Here is a 20590-nt window from a genome sequence, read left to right as displayed (position 1 = left end):
GACAGGAATCACTGTGTCCTCTCAACAAACACTACTTCTGTGGGAGTTCTGCAGGAATCTCACATCACCATGTGGGAATCCAAGAGGAAAATTTACTTTCGTAACACTTAAACAGCAAAAAACCCCAAAACAAGCAAACAAACACACCCACAAAAAACCCAAGAGATCAAGAACAGGAAGGACAAAGGGACTTTTACAGGGAATAAACAATTAGGACACCTCTTGCTTTAGACAAAGGGGTATAAACTATTTGGAGGCCTCTTGTCCCTTCCCTCTGCTGCCAGATGTAAGGCTCAGTCATCTACTTTTGTATTAAACAAGACTTCCCTATCTGGTATGCAGCTGTGGAAGTACAGACAATGAACATGAGGAGAGCTCCTAGCAGCAGCTTCCACGCTTCTCTGGCAGATTTGTACAAACTGGATATGACACTACCAGCAGCCAGCCACATCCTGCTCCAATAAACACTGTTATTTATTATTGAACTAAAGGCGACCAGCTCAGGAAGGGCTAGGGGACTGAGCACTGCTGGCTAGTATGTGAAGTCAAATGTGCAGGTTTTACCCAGATCTGGGCAGTGACAGTGATAAATTTAAGGCAGAAAGAGACAAAAAAAAAAAGTGTTCCACCTTCACTGCAGAAAGCTGGAATTTGGGAAATCCTTTGCAAAAGCTCAGTCAGTCTTACCATCCACTTTACACTTGAATTAACCCTAGAGTTCACTTACGCTCTACGAGCTTTTCCATATTTTTCCCCGCATTTCCTCACAGAGAAACCACCATGCCTATGCCTGAAGAGGGAGTTCAGGCATTGGAGATGGCTGGGAGAAAGGTTTTTTCTCATGAGAAAACAGCCTTAAGTTGTGCCAGGCTAGGTTTAGATTAGATATTAGGAAAAACCTTTTCAGGGAAAGGGTTATAAAGCGTTGGAACTGACTGCCCATGGAAGTGGTGGAGTCATCATCCCTGGAAGTGTTCAAAAAGCACTTGTATGTTGGCTATGGCATTTAAAGCCATGGTTTAATGATGAACATAGTGGTGGGGTGAGGTTGATGGTTGGACATGATGATCTTAAAGGTCTTTTCCAACCTTAATGATTCTATGATTGCCTGGAAGCTGCTAAGGCAGGACAGTCCCCATGCCCTTGCCAATTGGTGTATGGTGTGAATTTCCTGGAGCAGCCTTTGTCTAGCTGCATGTTATTTACAAGGTTCTTCTTTTGTCAAGGGAAGGTTTTGATAATATGCAGCAGTACCATTATTTCCAGTCCTTACCTTCCCTTAGAAATAGCATAACCCCTTCTACACTCTCACACTTGGCTCAATGAGGCCATGTGATAAGATATTTTTAACTACATCCCTATGAAATCTCAAGACTATTGTCCAAAGATTTAGCTCACATCTGCTTTTCTGTGCAGTGGATATTGATGTGCCTGACAGGCAGTGGTTTCATCACACAAGCAAGCTCTCTGTAAATATTATTTTCAACAGGGGCAGGAGAGAGCATTCAGAGGGGAAGGTGTTAGCAAACGAGGAAGCTGTGACACATGGCTCTAAATCTTGTTCTGAATTTCAGTTTTCTGTGAACGCTGGGAGGGCGGACTTCAATTCCAAGGCAGGAAAGCAAGTTAAAAATGTAAACTGACAAAGATGGCTTGAGCAACTCACATGAACCTCAGGGCTCCTCAGACCATGTTTTCAGCTGAGACTCCACTCTCCTTTCACATTCATTCCCCATAGAGCCACATTCCAGAAGACTTATTTGATAGAAGCCCTCCTTTGTGACATACCTTTTTTTTTTGCCTATCAGAAATATTGCCTTATTATCTCCTGCTCTTTTTCCAAGAAAAAGTCCAGGTAACTTAGCATATATATATATGCAGGGACATGTATATATGGAACCTGAGATGTTCATTTGGACAGGGAAAGAAAGTCTGCAGTGGGGAGGAGGTTCTGAGGTAGTGCTGTTTTTGTAGAGGAGGTAGTTCAGATGGCCATAAGTACCCATAGTTACAGCAAACTATTTATATCTATTCTTAAAGCAATTCATTTTTGTACATTTCTTTGCTACATTTTTCCCAGAACCGAGTTTTCTAGCTTCTATATGAGGATGTCAAGTGTAATAGTTCCACAAAAGTCAAGAAATGACAGGTACAGATTCTCTCCTATCAGCCAAACATGTCAGAAGACATTAGATTGTTTTCACATGAATTGTTCTTGACAATTTTGCCTTCATTGTAACTTCCAGGTGCCCAACAATAGCTTTAGTAATTCTTCCAGTCAATTTTAGGAATTGAGGCTAAGCTGACTGGTTCCATCTTTTTCTTTTGGAAATTAAGTACAAAATTTTCCTATTCCTGTTTTTCCAGGGCCTCAGTCTTTTTCCAGAAGCTCTTAACTATGCCACCAACAACTCCTGAACTGGTGGCTGGTGGTCTCAAAATACATTATGATGCATTTTATCAGATTCCAGGAAATTGGAACTATCTTTCTTACGTACACATTCTCTGTCCCCTTGTTGTTATCCCTCTTGTCTTCACAAAAGGCAAAAGGAGAACCCAGGAAACTACAGGCCAACAAGCATCATCTCAGTCCCTGGTAAGGTGATGGAACAAGTCATGCTGGAAATCATTTCTAGGCACATGAAGGACAAGGGGGAAAGTGGCAGTAGTTAGCATGAATTCACAAGGCAAGGCACACTTGCAACTAGACAACCATCTATGATCAAATGACCATCTTGTAGGTGAGGGGAGAACACTGAATATTTTCGTCCTTGATTTCAGTAAGGCTCTAGGAACTGTGTCTGATAACCTCCTCATAGACAATCTGTTGAAGTATGGGCTGGGTAATCAACTCTAGGTGGCCCTGCTTGAGCCATGGGCTGGACCAGATGACCTCAGCCATTCTGTGGTTATCTTAATATGTTTTTATATTAATTCACAGCAAAGAACTCAAGATTTAGCAATGAGCACCTTGGACTTGGGCTCCTGACAAACAGCACACTTCACAGGACACTCAATTGGGTCATAAGATTCTCAAAGTGAGGAGTGCCAACCATTTTCACCATTCATACTCTCCTAAGAGTGCTCGTAGTGCTTGACTGCAAGGGAACAGAACGCCCCGCATTGGATGTAGTGGAGCCCATCAGGCAGGTGGCTCTTGTGGGGTAGAGGTTTCTCCTCCACTGCAGAAGGTGCTGCAACGCCTAGAAATTGTTCTTTCAATTTGTCCTTGGATATCTCTACTGACAAAATCTGGTGAATCTGAAATTTTCTCAGCCTAATCTACAGCTGGAGGGATGCATGCAGTGCCTTTACTCTTGTGCTTTTTTCCCACACATTCCATTATCTCAGGAAGGGAAACTAGCAGTAGTTATGTGCCACTAGCGTTATAGGCCTCTTTGCTGCCCTTCTAATAGTTTTTTCCCAAAGTATTTCCTGCACAGAGTCTGATAAATGATAAACCATTTATTGCTCATCTCCCAGGAGATTCTCTTAAAATACTCCAACAGTGTTAAGCAGAGTGTCAGATTCTGTTATTATAACAGTTGTCTCATGACTTGAAAACATTTGCATTATTTAGGAAAGAAGCCAGAAATATCGACAAACAAAGCTCATGTAGCGTATTTTACAAGCTCGTTAATTGTACAGGCATCAAGCATTCCATTGTGCTTTGGAAGGCTAGAGTGTTTCCTGGGACATCTTTCATGCATGCATCAGGACAAGAGTGGGGCGTGAACCTGAGGCCAGGCATAAAAATAACCATAACCTAATTCAACTCTGAAAACCCTACAGATTTAATGTTTAAACACAGAAATGCAGAAAGACAGTAATAGTCTAGTCCCATCCAGTTTGTGTCTTTTAGCTTCAGGGACACCCAGCAGGTGGAACTGGTGGGTACAGCTCCAGGCTCTTGAAATGCGCAGTCTCGTGCTCTCAATTACCCTCATTTGCAGCTGCACACAGTAACAACGTGGTAATGTCCAGCTGTATGCAAAAATGGACCATGATGTAAATACACACAGAAGAGTTTAACACAAACCTCTCATTTCAAATGATGCCTGCTTGGCAATATGGCCATCCTTGCACGAAGGCAAGGAGAGGATCCATGCACTGGAAGCGGTGCTCAAATTCCCAGCACCAGCTTGTCTCCTTCATTAGTTTTATTTCAGTAGCCAAGGGCTTCAACAGACAGGAGATAACCAAGTTTTCACTGAGACATGTCTTTAAAAGTGATTCTTCAAAAATGTGAGGGCGAGAAACATTAAGTGGAGCACTCTTGTAAAATTGCAGTCAGCTTCTACCCCTCTAGAAACATTCAAAATTTGCAAGTGCCCTAGTCAGATTTTTACTGCAAGAGCTTTTCTCTCTTACTTCTCCTTTCCTGCCTAAATATCCTTAGGCTCTTGAGTGACTGAAACCCACAAAGAAAGACAGATGGCCTTTTGATAATATCTAATGGAATGTGTAATCTGGAATTCCCTCCCATGCTGAACTCTGTGACCCAGATTGAATACGTGCAAATTTCAGAATTCTAGTTGAATAATTAAATGGAAATATAATACAGTAATTGAGCCGTTCCGTTGCAAACTTACACAGAAAGCGACTAGTATTGGAGTAAAATTGAGGATTTTACATGGGCAATGAGTTCAGTACAGAATCATGCATAGAATATATGAAAATATATTCTGATTTATAAGACAAAACTACATGTAAGGTAGTGTCCTTTCCAAAATAGTTAACTAATTGCATAGATTAGCAGGGTCATTGCGATACTCAAATGCATTATGGTCTATTCTTTCAAATGCAATTAGGAGCATTCAATTTAAGAACCAGTCTAAATGGGCTCATTTTACTCCATTATTTCAATCTAGCTAAGAGTAAATCAGTGAATAAATCAACATTTCACCATTATCTGATTGTTATGGGATTAACAGGAAGCTGATATTACCAAGCAGTTCTTTATAGACTGGCACTCCAATGTAATGAGCCGTGTTCTGATTAAGCTGCTAGAGTGCTTCTGCACTATTTTATATTTCTGCATGTTGTTACGTGCTTCTAAAAAGTGACAGTGACCGAAGAGGTTATTGCACATGGCCCAGATAAAGTCTATAATGCTCTGGCTGTTCCACATAGCATATTTGTTGTTTTCTTCAAGCTCCTCTTCACAGTGTTTCTCTTCTGCATGACAAATGAGGCTTACTGGCTGTGTTTGCAAGCCTTACAAGCCTTTCAGTCCTCAAAATATGACTAGGAAGAATTAATGACAACAAAAGCTTATAGCCCCAAACACTGACTTCCTGAGCTATAAAAATGATTGTTCTGTCTGCTAGGAACAAAAACGCTTTTCCCTTTAGGTAGATCAGCTCATGGAGGAGACAAGAAACAATTACCCAGCGCATTCCATGGGTGTAAGCATCTGACAGTGCGCTGTAGGCAGGCTCCAACCCATCGCATACATTACTGTAAGGATTGCAGTACAGTCCCCAGAATTTTTATGGAGGTCTTAATGCCTCCTTAATAATGTCAAAGTGTTTGTCACTTCAGCAAAGAGGCCTCTTGCACAGAAGTCAATGAAGTTAACAAGAATTAGAGGAGCAGAGACCATTATTTGGGTTTCCATAGCACATTTTGCCCCAACTTCCTCACAAAAGTTACTGCCGCCTTATCAGGTGTTTCTATCATAGAAAATGACAGAAAAGGTTATGTAAAAAGGCAAAGGAAAGCCTCTAGTGAAACTACAAGATGAGCTGCTTAAAATTATTTCAGTCCACAGCTGATGGACAACGAGACATAACAAAAAGATTACTAGCTGTTAACAGCTGCCTCAAGCTTCAGTCAGATGTCACCATATTTACCCCTTAAACAGACCATGAGACAGCCAAAACTTTTTTACAAGATTATTCTATGTCTGCAGTATTAGCAAGGCAAAGGACAAATGGACTCTAAATTTTCTGGATGGAGTCATACCAGGCCAGTGCAGTAAATGTAAACCCCTCCAACATGATGTCAAAACCACCAGTGAATAAAGATCCTTTCACATGTGTATCTCAGAACAAAAACTTTTGTCACCTAATGTCCCTGAGAACCATGTCAGTGAAAACAACCAATCCCTGCAACCGAGGCTGAAGTCACATACACAAGAACAGCACTGTCTGGTTGCCAATAGCAGTGTTTCACAAAATAGCCATCCTATCCTCAACCCCTCCATCTTTACCAGTAAGGAGTATCTTCAAAACCGTATCAAAAACCAGGTCCAGAAACTACTATTTCTGACTGAATATTAAAAGTCATAAATTCAAGTAGAATACTTGTTTTGCAACACATCAAACTCTATATAATCCTTCCATAGAAGTTTACTGACAGGATTATTTCTAATTTACCCTAAAGTATTGTTGGATGCAGAAGGGCATCACACCACAGCTGCTGATCTGAACAGAGACCAGCCACCTGAACTGCATTTTCTGCAGACCTGGATTCCTGAGTGAGCAGTTGGGCTGGGACCGGGCCGTCTGTGGACTGACAAGGAAAGCCGAATTACGGATCTCTTTCAGGCTCAGGAGTTAGATAGGTATGGAGCAGATGAGCTCTTTCTAATGGTGGGCAGGTATGGACACAGAGGCACCGCTTAGGGGGCCTCAGGAACTTCAGAAGAAAAAACCCCAAAGTTCTCATGGGGTTTAGGCATCTTCAAGGCTTACTGATGTCCAGCTCCAACAGTGAAGGCCAAGTCACACACCCAAGGCATGGAGACAGTTATTGGACTGTGTCCAGAACTGCCCAGCCTTGCAGATACACTATGTGAAAGCTGATCAGAACAGTACCACAAAAGTCCTGACAAATGATGGAGACAGATCCTAGAGGAAGATGTTATCCACATGGGCTGGTCCAAGCTTCAGACAATGTCTGAAAATCCTTCACCTCTATCTTCTTCAACAAGGTGACTATTTCATGTATTTCTTCACCTCCTGCATTACACTGTATTGTATAACTTTAGGATGCAAGGACACTGAGTTGTCAGGTCTTTATCCAAGTTTCTATGTTGTACAATGGGGAGAAAATGGAGGGAGTTCTTTCAACAACATAAAGTGTTCTAAAAGTGGATGCTTTCAGAAGAGAAACTATTTTGAGGAAAGGTTTTCAAATTCTAGTTTAGAAAGCACTTAGAATATTTATGTTGACAGTGGAAAGATCAATAAATAGCACAGTAATATAAAACAGAAATGAAATAATAAAAAATAATATAAAATACTGAAATAAGAGAAACAAGAATATGCTGATAGGTAAGTATTGCTTTTACAGATAGAGTACTAGTTCTCCCAGATCATAATCTAATTCTTGCCTTTTTGAAACAATATAAAGAAATAGATCATAACAGCCTAGAAACAGCTACTATCTTTAAAGATACAGGAAGGAGAGTACTACTTCAGAGGTCAAACCTTTGGGGCTGATATTAACAAAAATTAGAAAAAGTAAATGATGCCATGACTGAAACATACTGGGAAGATTTTTGTTGTAGCCAAACTGACCAAGTACACTGCCTTGCCTGCTCAGTTCTGCATAATTAACTATCTTAGCAACTAGACAATTGATTCACTGCTTTATTGATTGATTGTTGCATTCATTCTCTCTTTCTGCTTTTTGTTTTGCTGCCAACTTTATCAGTTTAATTGCACAACTTTCTCCCTAAGTGATTCATTCCCTAATCAACTCTCTCATTCACTGCTGAGCCTGTTTCTCATCCAGTTCACTGCTCAGCTGAATCCCAAGCCTTCACCTGCCTGATCTTCTTGGCATTTGTGACAAGTTGTGGGGCCCCTTGGGGTTCAGACGATGGGTTCTCTTTGATGCTTTGGACATTGGGAGATTTGATATTTATTCTACATGTGCCTGAAGAAAAAGTGCTTTGTACATCAACAGTGATCGGGTTTTGGTGTTCTGGTAGAGAACTGGAGCTATGAAAAGTCACAGTAAAGGGTCTATGAAAAGTCAATATTTCTTTGTTTATGTGGATGCCTCTTTTAGACAGCACACTTGTCTACGTGACAACTGACTGCTATCATACTGCCTGAGGTAAAACTGCTTTTCAAATCTTAATTACAGAAGACAGGCAAATCTGCTTATTGCAAATCTCAGGGAGGATTTGCAACTTTGACCTCCTGACTAGCCTGGCCAGCTGACCAGCTGAAAAGGGCAGCAAAAGCCACTTAAAAGTTGATCAGGTTCCTTAGGACCTTGTCCCTTTCAAGTATTGAATACCTCCATGTGGAGAGGATCCACCACTGCTCTGTGCAGCCTGTTTCCATGCTTGACTATCCTTTTCAGAAGATTTTTTCCTTTGTCTCCAGCCAGCATTTCCTCTGGTGCAGCTCATTACTGTTTCCTGTTCATGCTTCGCTGTGCACCTCTCAGAGAAGGTGGTTCCATCTTCTCCATAGTTCCCCTTCCAGCTGCAGATTGCAGCAGTTAGATCCCACTCCTGTACACCACAGGCTCCAGCAATATGACAATGTGACAGCAAAATGAGAACCTGCCAGCGGCAGAGAGCAATGGAAGGAAAAAATGGCTGGACAACCCCAGCCTGGGGCTAAACTAATAAAACAACCCAAGGTACTGACAGATATCACACATGGGGAAAGGGATGTACTGGGAACTCTTCTTGGATGAAGAATGTCAGAGGACAGTGGGAATAGAGAAGATTCCCAGACTCAAAGAAGTTACTGACAAAGACCAGAATTACTAGAATCACCAAACCCAGGGATGGTGGGGAAATTTTTTACAGGAGTGGTTTGTTTATTTTGGATGGGAGGAGGGGGAAGGGTAAACCAAATGGTATGATTGGGAAGCTCACAGGCATCCACAAAGCAGCCTTGCCCAGAGGATGACAACCACCCTGTTTCTCTGTCCATATCACATCCACAACTTGCCTCTGTGTTCAGGAAGACCTGGAAGGTTTCTTTGAACTTCAACAAGGGGAAGCCCCAAAAGGAAAGGAGGATCAACCAAGCCTCTCCAACACACCCCTCTGGAGATGCAGGACTTTTTCCTTTCCCCTTTACAGTGTGTTATTACCAACACTGAATCCTTGCAGCTGCCCCTACTCCACTCCATTCCACCTTATCTTCAGTCCTTCAATTTTGCTCGATTTTCCACCTATCACCCCATATTTCTCCTCCTCTTGCTAGGTAAATTCCATGACAGCACAAGCTATAATGTGTGATCCTTTTCAATCCTCTTGTCTACAATAGTTAATACTCCCTGTTAGCTTCCTTTCTCAAGAAAGTGAGTTTTAGACAGTCACATCACATGTCTGCCAATTTTCCATAACACTTCTTGAACCAATTTGGCTTTTCAACTGAATGTGCAGCAGCTGAAGACAGCTGAGTTCGTGCAGGTTCTGAGAATGCTCATGGCCAGGCAAAAGAGGGACCCAACTTAGTGCTCCCACTGGCAGAACAGCAGACCAAATTCACACATTATTTATCACCTCGCAGCAGCTGGAAGCCCAAGCCACAAGAACACCAATCCTGGCTGGTGGCAGTGTTTGCTTGTGCTTACCAAGCAGAAGCACCACAGGAGACATGAGGGACAGCTGGAATACTGCAGAGGGATAGCTTAAAGGAGACAGAACACAAATCTGTAGGAAATTCTGCTCAGGGAAATACATGCCTTTTAAATCCATGAGGGGCTGCCCAAAATAAAAATCACATGAAAGATTTCCACTCAGGGTTTGGCAAATGACCAGCTGGAACCATTTACTTAAAATCAGATTTGTGATTAAAATCAAACTTATGCTGTTTCAAATTTTTAATAGAGATTTTTTTATTTAATTAAAAATTAAATCTAAAATAATTTAAAACAGCTCTATTGCTAATTAGTTTTTTTTCCTCTTAATATGAGAAAATAGCTACAGGCAATAGCACATTTTGTAAAATATGCTTCCCTTTACCTGGAGAACATGGTCTCTGAGTTTAGTGAAATTGCATTTGGAATGAAACATGTGAACTTATTTATAAAACAGAGACTGTTTTATTTTGAAACAACTTCTAGTGGCAAAAGCTTAAAAAGAATACAGTTTCATTGTAAAGTGCCAGGAAACAAAACCTGATTACACTGATTTCAATGTACCTATGATGCCTTGAAGTGGCTACCTGAAAACAAAGGCTAGACAAGATTAAGAGAATAAAAGCAGGTATTTATTTGAAGGGCCTTCAAATGTAAACCCTGGGTAGTCAAAAGCCTCCAAGGGGCTCCACCCAAGATGGACCCTGGGTCACGGGTTTTTCACACTTTTATAAGTTTCGTCTATTTGCATATCAGGGTTAATTCTCCAATCACAATTTCAGGTAGTGATGTAATTACCCCAAGTTTGCTCCCCCTGTCAGAGACTTTAGTTTACATTTTTTGGCACCTGGGACAACAAGGTGTCCTTGAGTTCGGGCCCAGAGAGGGTTTGTTATGTCTAACCAGCATGAGAGGACAGTAGCTAACAGGCTGTATGAAGTTTCAGAGTTATATACTAAGCAGTACAGGATTTGAAAAATATAAAAGTCAAAACCTAAGGCATCACCTAATGAACGCAGATACTTTTATTTCAAAAAGGCAGCCAAGATCCAAAACAAGCAGGTCCTACACTCATATCTAAGCATTCTAAGGAAGGAGTTTCAAAGGTATCACAGAGATTTCAGTGCTCAAGCCCCAGCCACAGATACCAGAGTAGCCCCAGCAGTGTTGGCCTTAATTCCTCAGCTTTCTGAAGTGAAGGAGAGGCAGCACACTTACAACTCACCCTTTTTGCAAGTACTTGCCTTCCAGCATTTTGCACAAATGCATGGCTTTCTCATGGCAAGAATGTCAGTGAAACGCTGACAGAAACCCATGCTCTCTCTTTCCACAGCAGAAGTAAATGTTTCAAATGGGAGATTTCTGAAAGGTAAATTCTCTGAGATATGTGAAATTTTAGGAGGTGTTAGGAAATAAACTGAAAAGGCAGCCACAGGTCTGACACATTTGAAAGTTTAAGATGATACAGTGTGAACATTTATAAACATTTCAACTTACAAATGGCTTAATCAGTAAATCAAATTTAAGCCTTCTACTTATCTTTCTTCGTCTGTTTCACTATATTCACACCTTAACCTTCCAGGCTCTTCTGAGTTCTCGGCCACCATCTCCCTGCCTACCCTCAGCAAAACACTCCACACCATCTCCCCCCACCTCTCTCTGAGCATGCTGCTTCATTTTAAGCAACTTCAAGTTTGGAAATTCAGTAAAATAAGTATTTTGGAAGTAAAATATAGAAGACCACATATCTGCAACAGCATTTCTGTAGTGTCTGTGACGCTTGCTGTTCACTGCCACCTCTGTTCTCCAGGTACACATGGGTTTGCCTCTGGATATGTGCTGTGTCTAAAAATATTAACATAAATACAATTTTCACAAATTGCAAGGCTAAGGAAGTTCAGCATAGAAATCAATCAGCAAACACCATGAAACCCATGAACAAAGCCTGAGAAACAACACAATCGATCTTGTCTTCTGCACAGCAATGACTAAGCCTCAGTCTTCCTTTTAGTAGTCCTCACTGTCATATGAGGAACATTTTCAAATCCTCGAAAAGGACCTAAGGTCCAGCCACCACTGCACGATTTCTTCCCAGTGGGGATTTGCCAACATTCCGCCTGTGCAGGAGAAGAACATCCACCCACAGACCTGGCACAGGAGGACCTTCCCAGCCTAGCAGGTTGCAGCACTCTTGCATGCATGGCCCTCAGCCAGTGGGTATATGGAAAATAAAAGTGGCTCCCAGGTTTTGGTTGTTAGTAGCAAAAGAAGTGAGTATCCAGTCATTTTAAAGACCTTTCTCTCTTGCTTATCTATGTGTTTTGTGAAAACAGATCAGCCAGTGGACAAGATGTTTACTAGCAATCCTTGCTCAGTGGAAAAACTGAGCAAATACATATGCAACTAATCTTTTGTCTTCCATGGGATTGGCTGATTACTGAACAAGTGGGGGGGGAAAAAAAAGAAAATATAATTTCAGGGCCAAGCAGTTTTATTTGGTATAAGTTGTTTTCCAAACAGAAAAGGTATTGTTTCTCTAAAATTAAGGACAGATTGAATGTTGTGTGAGGTCTAAACTGGGATGCATGTTAAATCATTTAAGGTTAGGGGAAAAGAGCAATGGGCCTTCTCTGATTAAGGTGCGCCAGGCTTTTTCTTTTTTTCTTCTTTTTTTTTTAATCTCTAGCTCTTCACAAAGAACGCTTGTGTTCGAAACAAGATGTTTTCATAAGCAGGCTTTTGTGTACAGCAGAGTTTCAGCTGTATTTCAGAAATTAAGAGTCATCCATCTGAGATTCACTTTAATGACTAATTTCCCTACCATAGAGTTTAAAGTACAAAGAACAGCCACTGACTGGCAGAGCCAAGCTTTCAGTTGCCATGCAACACCCCTGTCGCAGGTTTCCCTTCATCTTCTAGTGCTTTTACTCCGGCTCTTTTCTTCATGGATGAAAGTTACGCAGTGCTTTGTAGATACTTAACAGCAGATGTATTAAATTTCTAATCTGATATAAACCAGACTGCAATTTTCTACTGAAAAAGTCACATCAACGAATTTAATAATGTTTTAAATTATAGTATTTGATAGCAGAGTATCTAGTTTTCAAATTTACATTATGCGGATTTTCCTACCCTGTGAATCAGCAACAACTCCCTTTTGTCTGTGTCTTCTTTTAAGTGCCTGTGGGATTTAGACAGTGTTTTGTGGGGAGAAAGAACCCATCCAAAGCTTTGCAAAGTCACCTGTCCACACACTAGCTGGTGGCAAACACAGAGCACTTGGGGAGGCAGAGACAGACACTGTGGCTCCTGTGATGATAACTAGCTGCTAGTCACCTCATCCCCTTCGTGCTGACCCAACTGGAGACACAGGCTGAAACCTCTCCATCTGTGTTTCCATTGTAATCAGGATCAAGGGGTTTTGTTATCAACTTCAATCATATTTGAAGCAAAGTAGACATAAATGACTTGGTATTTTCCAATGAGACTCTGAGTCAGAGTTGTCTATGCTGCTGCCTGCTCAGGGAATATCTTCCTATTTTGCAAAAGAGTAATTTAGTATTATCAGTGGACTGTAACCAAAATTTAGAGCAATCTAGACATACTAATGGAACTACGCATGCATGCAGGGCTCCAGAGTAGCTCTGAACTGGCATAGGCTGCCATTTCTAAGCACAACAGGCACCAGGCATCCAGAAAATAGTGCTGTCACATACATAAAGATGATTTTCCTTTCTCTTTCCTACATGGATGAATGCACAAGTTCTCTTGTGGTGTTTCTGAAATCTGTTTTGAAAATGTAAGAGCCTAATTCTGTAAATTAGTGGAACAGTTTAAATTTCACATAGGCTAAAACTGGTTGTAAATTTTGTCTTTTTGCCATGACGATGAATATTTATAACTTTTGTTCTGCTGATGCCTTCGGTTTTAACTTTTATATTTTTCAAATCTTGTACTGCCTAGTGGGTAACTCTGAAGTTTCGTGTGGCCTGTTAACTTCTGCTCTCTCATGCTAGGTAGGCATAACAAACCCACTCTAGGTTTGCTCTTCAAGGACACTTTGGTTGTCCCAGGCCTAAAAATGTGTAAACTAAAAACCTTTGAAGAGGAGGGGCAAACTTGGGGTAATTACATCATTAACTGAAGTTATAATTGGAGAATTAACCCTGGAATGCAAATGGACCAAACTTACAGAAGTGTGAAGAACTTGTGACCCAGAGTCCATCTTGCATGTGTAGCCTTTTGACTGCCCAGGGTGTACCTTTGAAGGCCCTTCAAATAAATAGCTACTTTTATTCTCTTATTTTTGTCTAGCCTCTGTTTTCAGGTAGCTACATCAAAGCATCACTGCTATTTGAGTAATAGAATTATATACTAGTGGTTTTTACAATAAAATGCATCTTTAAAAATAGACTACTTACAGTATCTAAATTATGTTCAAAAATAGTCTGGAAAGATGCTGCCTGTCTACTTATTTTCTTCAGTTTTTGACCTGAGATTTATAACAAGTATTACCATGTGATGCATTTGTATGGATTCAATGACTCTTTCAGTACAATCATTAGGCTTTGTAAGGCATAAAGCTTAAAAGGTGAAAGCCTTTTCTAAAGGCAGTAGTGCTTTAATATGGTTGTCATTTTGTAAAGTGGTTTTGCTTTTTCTCACTGAAAGCTTCACTCTGCTGCAGAGAAAAGTGCAGATGAGTCAAGAAAACAGGATAATTTTCCTTGCATTCAGAGTCTTTGAGTGAAAGATAATGTGTTCCCTGGTTCTGAGAAACCTCGTGTAAATCTTCTGTGTAGACTTTCATGAGTTGCTCTGGTTTTTAACAAGCAGCTTCTCCTCCTTCACCTCCTTCCCAAAGGTTTTGAGGACAACTTCTTATGACCATCAGTCTCACAAATTTTCCCTGCTTATCCTTAGGTTCCTGTGGAGAAGAAATGCATGGGGATCAGAAAAGAGCCCTGCTCATCCTTGGCATCCCAGTACATTTAGCCCTGACTTCAGACCTGGCCTTTGCTGATTAAAAGCCAAGCGGACTACTTTCAAAGCAATTCAAATCAAGCTGGTTTTCTTAGCATTTTGTGTCCTTTATTTTTTTCCTCACAGCTATTACTGGGGTTTTTGGCGTCCTTTTTGCCATAGCAAGGATTCTTGTCTTTATCCAGGATGAAGGAGAGTTTTTCTCTTTGTTGGTATGCCACTGATGTCCTGCCTGATTGTTCAGCAGCTCCATGAATTATATAACCTTTACATAAGTTCGAGGAATCCTAGAATCAATTAATGCCTTGGGTTGGAAGGCACCTCAAAGATCATCTATTTCCAACCCTCCTGCCATGGACAGGGACACCATTCACTAGACTAGATTGCCCAAAGCCCCATCCAGCCTGGCCTTGAACACTTCCAGGGATGGGGCATCCACACCTTCTCTGGGCAATCAGTTCCAGTGCCTTACCACCCTCACAGTAAAGAACTTCTTCTTGATTCCTAACTTAAACCTACTGTCATTCAGTTGAAAGCCAGTCCCTCTTGTCCTCTCACCACACGCCTTTATAAAAAGTCCCTCTCCAGTCTTCTTTCAGGTCCCCTTTAGTTATTGAAAGGCTGCTTTAAGGTCTTCACATAGCCTCCTCTTCTCCAGGCTGAACAATCCCAACTCCATCAGCCTGTCTGCATAGGAGAGGTGCTCCAGCCCCCTGATAGTCTTTGTGACCTTCCTCTTCACTTGTTCCAACAGGTCCATGTCCTTCTTGTGTTGGGGACCCCAGAGCTGGATGCAGCACTCCAGGTGGGGTCTCATGAGAGAGAAGGGCAGAATTGCATCCTTTGACCTGCTGGTCACACACCACTTTTCATGCAGCCCAAGATATGTTTGGCTTTCTGGACTGCAAGCTCACATTGCCAAGACATGTTGAGCTTCTCATTAGCCAACAGTCCCAGCACTCTCTCTCTTCAGGGCTGCTCTTGGTCTAGATTCCCCACCCTGTGTTTGTGCTTGGGATTGCCGCAACCCAGGTGCAGGACCTTGCACTTGGCCTTGTGGAACTTCATGAAGTTCCCACAGATCTACGTCCCAAGCCTGTCAAGGTCCCTCTGGATGGCATTCCTTACCTCCAGTGTATCAACTCCACCACACAGCTTGGTGCTGTCAAAAAACCTGCACTTGTACAATCAGTGTTCAGCCAATAGAGTCAGTAAGTCTGAATATAAAATTTTCAGAAAACCTGCCTCCAGTTTGGGCTGACAAAACTGAACGGTTAAGTGCATTTGATAAGACAGACTGATTATTTTACACAGGAGAGAGCGTAATACATAGACTTTTCTTAAGGATCATTTAATTTCACAAGGGTCACTTATTTGCAGATATTTTTTCTTGCTCTGAATACAACCACTACCTAAAAGCTTTGCTTTATGCAGTTTTCCAAACTTAGGATGCACTTTTACAACAGACAGCCTACTGGGTAGCTCTTACAACCCTCCATCACTCTGAGGGTCTTACTGGGGATATTAATCCATCACCTCACAAAACAGAGCTTTTCACTTCTGCCATTTCCACCATTTGTTCAGCCTGTGGCCTCCCAGACTTGGGAAAGAGAGGGATACCTCTGCACAAACCAGGTCTGCATCCCTCTTGCACTAAAAGAATCAGGGCAGATGTTTCCATCACAGTATTCAGCCCTATCACAGACCTGGTGCATGATCCCCTTCGGGAATGGGGAGGGGATGCACATACTGCACTCATGTCCTGTTGCAGATGGGCCCTGGTCTGCCTTGCTCTGTGGTGTCAGCAGAGCCTGAGAGCATACTGCCAGCTTTGCACAGAGCTACTGGATTCAGAAGTACGCAGCTGCCAATGTTTGCTGTTTCCAGGATGCTAATCTTGACTTGAGAGCTGGCTGCATTCCAGCAATGCACAACATCTTTCCTTTCTGTGTAACAATGGGATGAACCATTCAGCTTTACTGTGCAGAATGTGCTACTGCACATAGTTATGTCTGTGTGAGTCACCCCACAACACCATGCCCCCCTCAAAATCGGCGGCAAAATAAAGCAAACCACAGAAGATCGATATGCCAAAGATACGTGCCCCAACCTGGCAATCGCAGTGTGCTTCCCATTTGTTTCTGATGCAGAAGCTGTATTGCAGCAGGCTGCGTGAGGGAGATTTGGGCATCAGCATCTGTGTGCATAGAAACATCCACCTGTGTACATGCCCATGTGCTCAAGGACAGACAATTTTGGTGGGCACTGTTGCTCATAGTCTTACAACTCCTTCCTCTGTAATACAAATAACACACCATTTTGAAATCCTATGGTTTAGCCTTCTTTATGCCCCTTCTTTCTAGGGGAACCTTAGCAAGAAATAAAACTTCTTGCTCTCTGCTTAACCTCTACCTAAGACTGGTAAACAATCATTAACGTTTATACTGAAAATCCTGGAAAGGAGAATCCCCTAAGTGTAATTTTAAATAATTATGTCAATTCAAACAATTATAGTAAGAAATCAGTTCACAGATGTCTCTTACAATAGTGAAACAAACATTTAACATTGGTTAATCTCCTATCAGTCAGGGGAGAATTGATTCAGAATGGACAAGAAAGTCCATATTTACAGTGAATGAGAAATCAATTACATGAAGAGAATTAAATATGTAGCTTGTGAGACACTCTAGTGTACATGATGAAGGATAAAACAGGAAAGATATGAGGGTATAATGAAGAAAAATATACAATACTTGACAGTACAGAGACACGTGGAAATTACATGGTTTTGTTAATGAAAATGTGTAAATTAGGAAATTATTTCCTTAGTTTGCAGTTACAAGATCAGATGCATAGGTAAAAATTATTGTGGATAACTTGTTGGAACACTATCAGAAGTATTCCCAAGCCATAGGAGGTTGAAAAATGTATTTCCTTGAAATCTTGTTCAAAACACCAGTTTTCAAATTTGTTCCAATTAATAGTAAAAGTTGAGAAGAAACCAAGACTGAAGCGGCTAGAATTCTATTTTTCTAAATTCAGAGCAGCGAGATTTAATTTTCTACCTTGGGCACCAAGTTAACACTTCAATTAAGCTGCGGTAATGGTGGTAATCCTTTTACACAGACATTTTAAATTTTTGCAGGTGATGCTTTTATATGGACTACCTTAATGGTGGCACTGTAACTGAGACACCATAAATATTTTAATACCAAATTTAATACAGGCAGTTATAAGGGACAGAATAAAGTTTTACTGCTCTAGAAGGGCTAATGGTTAAAGAAGTCCAGGTCTAAACAGACTTTGATTTTATTTAAGGATAAGCACTTCTCTTTTTCAGTGGCTGCTCTTAACTTGTTCACTTTCAGCTGTAAACATCAAGTTCCAAAATACCCCACATGTCAGTCAAACTATTGTTTTCATAAGTTGCATAAATAAATGTAGCAATTTATTGTTAAAATTATACGTACAGCTTAGTGTAAGGGTAACATTTAGAATGATGGCAGCAACACAACCCATATCAAAGACAGAAGTGAAACTGGACATGGGACTGTAGAACTGCAACAGAGGGGGTTGATTGGCATGTGCAATGACATGTCCCTTTTAGCAGAGATGCTACTGTCCCAGCAATGCTGCACTGTACTGGGGAAAACACAGTACCAGGAGTTTCATGACAAACTGCAGAAATCTCATAAATCTACAAATAAGATTGGATTTTTTTTTACCTGGTATGTATTTTCTTCTAAGACATTAAGCTCCAGATGGAGTATTGCCTTTTAATATTAGGCTAAACTTTCAAAACTTGCTGTATGGAAGATCTTGACAGCAGAGAGCTTTTACCTTGCTAAATTCAGTCCCTTAAGGTCCTGCTTGCCAGAGACACCTATAGTAGTGATTTGCCTGTCAAGTTGACCTTATTTCTAGGGGTCCAAATAGGAGTTGTGCATAGGTGGATGGACATTCTCTCTTTACGAATGTTATTTTGGAGTAGGAAGTCACGAAAACCATTATGATTGATTTCTTATTTAAAATGCATCAAAAGCAAAGTCTTGGCTATCTCATGTTGTAGACTGAGAAAGTCTTTTCCAAAAATAGGATCAGATCCTTCACTGCATTTAATCACAGTGACAGCCAGGCTGCCCTGGTTTGGGTCACAGATACTGTGTTGGTTTTTTTGACTTTTCTGGTGTCCAAATTGAAAAATTAAACTGCTGCCTGGGGTGGTCAAAGTGGTGAAGCAGCAAGTGTCTCTGAAGCATCAGCAAGATCCATTCAAGATTTGCATTGTGAACTTAATGTGAGAACAGTTCCTTCCACTTCAGGAAAATGTGCATAGAATCCGAGAATTTTTTAGGTTGAAAAAGACCTTTAAGATCATAAACCATAAACCCAGCACTGCCAAGTCTACCAATAAACCATGTCCCTAAGTGACACATCTGCACATCATTTAAACACCTTTAGGGATCGGGTCTCAACAACTTACTTCCACGGGCAGCCTATCCCAATGCTTAACCACCCTTTCCATGGAGGAATTTTTCCTAATATCCAACCTAAACCTCCCCTGGCACAACTTGAAGCCATTTCTTCTCATCCTATCCTGTTGTTGCTTGTGAGCAGAAGCTGACCCCCACCTTGCCACAACCTCCTGTCAGGCAGTTGCGTGAAGGTCTCGGACCCTGCAGGAGTGGCTGCTTGTGATGCTCACTCTTTTCCCATAAATGCATGGGAAATTCCCATAAATTCCCTGTTGCAGGCCCAGCAGCGGGGACAGCCTTTGGAGGAGTTGAGGCACAGGAGCTGAGCTCAGCCCTCCAGTGCAATGTGGCCATCTAGCAAAAGTGCTGCATTAGCACATTCTGATACAGCAGCTGATACTGCTTATCAGCACAATGTGGGCTTGACTGTTTCTGCCACAGGAGTAGCCAAGGACCCTAATTTCCTGGATATCAAGGCCGGTTTCAGACAAAGACAATTTGAACCCAACCATTCATCCTGGGACAGTAATGTGTTCTCCACAGGGGTTGTATTCATGCTGACTGTTCCAGAAATGTACAAAAAGCCAGTGTCTCCTCAGTAAATAGCACAGTGGGCAGAAACCGCATCAGCCTTTTGTTAGTGCTGTGTGGTCTAAATGCCAGTAAATTCTTGGATTGTTTTATAGGTGTCAATCACCTATAAAAGAGAATCACTCTAAGAGTTTTTAAATGTGCTCAACTTTCTGTAACACCACTTGCAAGAAAAGAAACCCGAACTGGGTCTCCTAAGGAGGTTAGCTGGTCTAGCCCTTCGCACAGAGCTTGCTCAGAGGCTTTGCCATACTCTATCACATTTTGCCTATCTTTGCACCCCTCTGGCCCTCGGTACATTTGGACCTCCTGGGATTTTTGAGAATTACATTTGTTTTTATTTAAAAAGCATTTCACGATGGTGGGGTGGACATTGGCTGCATAAGAACTGCTGGTTGGATAATTCTGTGTGCTTATGTCACATCTGCACCAGTGTTTATTGCTCCCTGAATAGAGGAGGTGAGAAATTGGACAGGGGAGATGGAGCTGTTGGAGTTGTGAGGCCACCTGGACGATCTGATGGGCACGGACATTAAAGTGTGGGTGGTGTTATTTTGCTTGGCAAATAGCTTTTAGGACTGTAGCAAAGCACCCATGAACAGAACAAGTTTCAAGCCCCTCTGTCCTCTGAGGCCTAGTATATTTTAAAACCCACTTGCTTAGGGGCTCACAGTGGAAAAAATGTTGAGAACTGCCAGCGTAAACCTGGGGCCAAGAATGCCCCTCTCTGCCACTTTGTTTTTTCAGGTGTTTTTCCTGTCTGACCAAAAGTAAATTTTTTTCACCTTACTTAGAGCCTAAAAATAGCAGACTAAGACATTTAAAAGAAGATGCTCTGATTAGCACTCAGTGGCATGGTCTGATGAGAAGCAGCCTCAAGGGTTTTTTGCAGTGCAATCCAGGCTTATCTTTGCTCCCCAAATATGTGTGAAGAATAATAAATTTCCAGCAGCTGCAGGTCTTGTCCACCATGGCCTTAC

This window comes from Corvus brachyrhynchos, unplaced genomic scaffold, assembly GCF_000691975.1.
Source record: "Corvus brachyrhynchos isolate BGI_N302 unplaced genomic scaffold, ASM69197v1 scaffold12, whole genome shotgun sequence".
Lineage (NCBI taxonomy): Eukaryota > Metazoa > Chordata > Aves > Passeriformes > Corvidae > Corvus > Corvus brachyrhynchos.
This window is presented reverse-complemented; position numbering follows the sequence as displayed.